Source organism: Sinocyclocheilus grahami, unplaced genomic scaffold (genome assembly GCF_001515645.1).
Source record: "Sinocyclocheilus grahami isolate Dianchi unplaced genomic scaffold, SAMN03320097.WGS_v1.1 scaffold1166.1, whole genome shotgun sequence".
NCBI lineage: Eukaryota > Metazoa > Chordata > Actinopteri > Cypriniformes > Cyprinidae > Sinocyclocheilus > Sinocyclocheilus grahami.
In genome coordinates this window covers 165557-169281 of record NW_015506345.1, presented here as the reverse complement: position 1 = coordinate 169281, position 3725 = coordinate 165557, and positions in this window count along the sequence as shown.

Genomic DNA, 3725 nt, shown 5'->3' with positions numbered 1-3725 from the left:
CTCGGGGAACCATGGTTACATACGTAACCTAGAGACGTTCACTTTCGACTAAGGTACGGTTCGCTAAAAACGTGCATTGTGAACACAAATCAGCCCGGGCTCACTTGATTTTTCCATTTGCGAATTCCAATATAGTTTGGCCATCAGATATTTCCATACAAATCAGCTGTTCATAGTGGCTGCTTCTTCTGGCAGATCTCTACAAATTGTTTGCTCACAACGTACACTCGTTTATTTTAATTTCAACCTCTGAAAAACTGTGTGAGATATGACTGTGCGCCTTGCCAGTTTAAACTTTTTGATATAGGCTACGAGCGCGCACATCCCAGCGGGGGCTAAACTACACTCTCTTGTCTGTCAAAAACACCCATGGTTCACATAAACACAGTTGGTTTTGTCTCAATCGAATGTAAACATCTGGGAAAGAAATTTAATGTGTAACTGATCTGTGCAGTATGTAGTACAGCAGCCTAATATGAGAATCAGTAGAATCTATTATTCATACGATTAATAATATGCATTTTAATTTTTTTCATTTGATTAGTACATTTCTTACTTAAATGCTGCATTTAAGGATGCATGTACTGTACCTGAAAAATTTAAAGCAGTTTATTATATTTTATTTTATTTTATTAGTCCAATCTCAATGTAAGCATGCCTTTTCCGCTGGTCCTTTTTGGTGTCAAATGTAAGGCCATAAAAAGTACAATGGGGATGGAAAGACAATTGTCATATAGCATAATGTAATGATTAAAATGAAAAAGGCTATGATTTCATTGGATAAATATGAGCGCTGCATGTTTCAAAGTCTATCTTTATGCAGTTCTGAAAGAGAATGAATTTGCATTTTTGAACAGGCCTTCTGCTGGTTTAGAATAATTGATATTAAACCAGCCATTAAACCATTAATATAATAATTGATACATTTGATTTTTGACACTTTTCTTAAAATTTGATATTTGAAAGGCTGAAATTTGAAATTTTATTTAATTTAAATATTTTTTTTGTGAAAACCTATATCTGAACTGTAAATCATGCTTTTTACAGTAATTTTAAAACATTGCCCCACCCCACTCATATGGCATTAATTTTATTTGTGTAGGTCTTAAAAATCCTGCATAAAATTCTGTGCTATAAAATAAACATGATTACATAGACAAGGAAAACAATTTAAAATGAATATTACAAAGGTGTACGAAACTTATATTTTTGTGCAAAAGATAAAAATATTCCAATATTGTCGCCATAATGTTTGCGCTTCTGCAAAGTTCACTTTAGTTTCTATTTCAGTTTAGCTCCGTGTTCAATCTGACTCTAATTTTAAGTGATCATTAGTTTTAGACTGTATTCCTAATCAAAAGCTGATCACAAATATTAATTGTTTATTAATTTAGATATTTGATTATTCTGGAAATTCCATACTTTCAATTGTTCGTTCATTGGGGACCTAATGTCTCATTTGAGCCTTGCTTCGGCCGGAGCGCAGGTCTCACGATCGCAAAAATTCTGATTTTAGTCAGAGGGTGAAGGTTGACTAATACCTGTTTTTTTCTGCTGCCTACTGCTTGCTTGTGACAAAATGTGTAGTTTACTTAGTCTTTTCCCGTACAACTTGATAACATCAGTTATAGACAGAAACCAGAAGGTCTCAGTTGATATGCCTACTGCTCCTATCATTCATTAGCCTTCAGTTTGACCTATCCTGGCCGTAGTTTTGTGGTAACAAAAATCTCCTCACGATTTACTAGTCATAATGATTTCAGGAGAGTTCAGGATAAATCAAATAGAACATTTTATTTGCCAGGTAAAAATGTCTTATGCCAATTATATCATTAAAAAACTAGAAGCCAATTCAGAAAAGATAATGCAATTGTGAATCACATTGTAGCAACATGGCAATTATATGCTCCTGTACATGGATCTCTGCAGCTATATGGGAAACAGCCAAGTGTTCCACGTGGGAGAAAAAACAAACTCATCATAGTCACACATGTAACTTTAAATTACTGAATAATTCCAATGTTACAGTTATTCTAATTTTACACAAGACACATGGTCTAGAATGCAAAGCATCTACAACCTTATACCGAAGCATTTCAAAGAACACTAACAGAAAAGCAATCATGTGTTTAAACTTAACTAGTCTATGTGCACATGTAGTACACAAACCATAAAGTGTGTTCTGTGAGCATAATGTGTTTAACACAATTACACATTTGAAAATAAAAAGAAATGCATACCTGACAGCAGAGAGACACACACAGCAGCGAGAGTTCTAGTGCAAAGTTCCAGAGACTCTCACACACTGCGTGGGGGTTTTCTGACTACAGAATCCCGCCGTAGTGATTTGTCACTTCGCTTACATACTCAGGCCAGAATCAAACAAAATGAAATTGAGACCATTTTACCAATCGCACGTTGACCTTTAGAATGATACTAAACATGAAAGTGGAAAACAACAGATTCCCAAGATACATGATATGTGGTATATACATATTCGTACTTTGAGTGAAATCTTTTGGGGGGAAAAATGTTTGATAGAGTGCTTAAAGGGGCAAAAATGCGCCTTTCCGTTGTCACAACCCTTACAAAAAAAATCCTGCAGGAATCCTGTTGGAAATGATCAATGAAATTATAAGATTCCTGCAGGATGTAAAATGCATGGTTTAGTATGTAGTGTTGCTAAAGCGGTTACATTTGTTGCTACATTAAGGGTCCATTATTTTGTTGCTCGCGCACACACTCGAGGAAACGCGTCATACGCTGTGCATTCCGGAGCAACTGCGCCGTCTAATGGTGAATCTGCTAAGTAAAACTTAATTTTCCGTCAATTTAAATACTTGAAGTAAAAAAAAAGACACCTTAGAAAAATGGTGTAGTGAACACAACGATAAAATACCGACCGAAACACAAGATTTCTTAACAGAGTTAGCGTTAAGTGTAATATGTTAGGCTACCATGGAAATATATAGCAACAATGAAGTTATAACGGTTTTGTGTTGCCATTGACATGATTAAATCTCATTGAATATCTATCTATCTATCTAGCTAGCTTTGTGTGTCTGTCTGTCTGTCTGTCTGTCTGCCTGCCTTTCTGCCTGCCTTTCTGCCTGCCTTTCTGCCTGCCTTTCTGCCTGCCTGCCTGCCTGTTTTAAATTGTAGTCCTTTTTTGCCAGTATAGACAAAATGTTGGCATTAATTGTGGACAGAATGAATGGACAGAAATGGAAGTCTCTCTGGACATTGTAAAGAGAAAAGACATTCTTCAATCTGTAGTTCATGAGGGGGGTGTTGTTGATGTCAAGTATGAAGATGAAAACTCTCCTGCACTTTTTCTCAAGATGAATGGTGAGATTGGTGAATGTGTGAATGCATGCATATTTCAATTTATTTATTTTTTTTGGTTGAACCATTCATTTGAAATAATGAACCTTTCCTGTGCAGAAAATAAGGACAAGCTAAGTCTAAATCATATGGAGTCAGAGAGAAGGCAAAAAGAGGAGTGCAAGCTGCCTGAGAAGAGAGCAATAAAAAGGAAAAGAATATTCAGTCCAGAAAACACCCCATCATCATCAAGTCCAGATCAAGCCCAGAAGAGATTTAAAAAAGTAAAATCTAACTTCCTGATCAATTATATCAACATTGTTTAAGTGACAATGCATGTGTTTTTGTTGTTCTGTGACTTTAATTTGGTCTCTTAGGTGGAAAAAACACAAAATGACACA